This window comes from Corvus brachyrhynchos, unplaced genomic scaffold, assembly GCF_000691975.1.
Source record: "Corvus brachyrhynchos isolate BGI_N302 unplaced genomic scaffold, ASM69197v1 scaffold1308, whole genome shotgun sequence".
Lineage (NCBI taxonomy): Eukaryota > Metazoa > Chordata > Aves > Passeriformes > Corvidae > Corvus > Corvus brachyrhynchos.
This window is the reverse complement of record NW_008239342.1, coordinates 9,371-9,638: the sequence shown is the minus strand read 5'-3', so window position 1 is coordinate 9,638 and position 268 is coordinate 9,371.

Sequence of the window (268 nt, the reverse complement as noted above, 5' to 3'; positions counted from 1 at the left end):
AATCCCAGCCCCCAGTCCCCAGCGCCCTGTCTCAGCCCCAGTACCAATCCCAGTCCCCAGTGCCAATCCCAGTCCCAGTCCCCAGTGCCGTGTCTCAGCCCCAGTACCAATCCCAGTCCCCAGCGCCAATCCCAGTCCCAGTCCCCAGTGCCGTGTCTCAGTCCCAGTGCCAATCCCAGTCCCCAGTGCCGTGTCTCAATCCCAGTCCCCAGTCCCAGTCCCCAGTGCCGTGTCTCAGCCCCAGCGCCAATCCCAGTCCCGTCCCCAC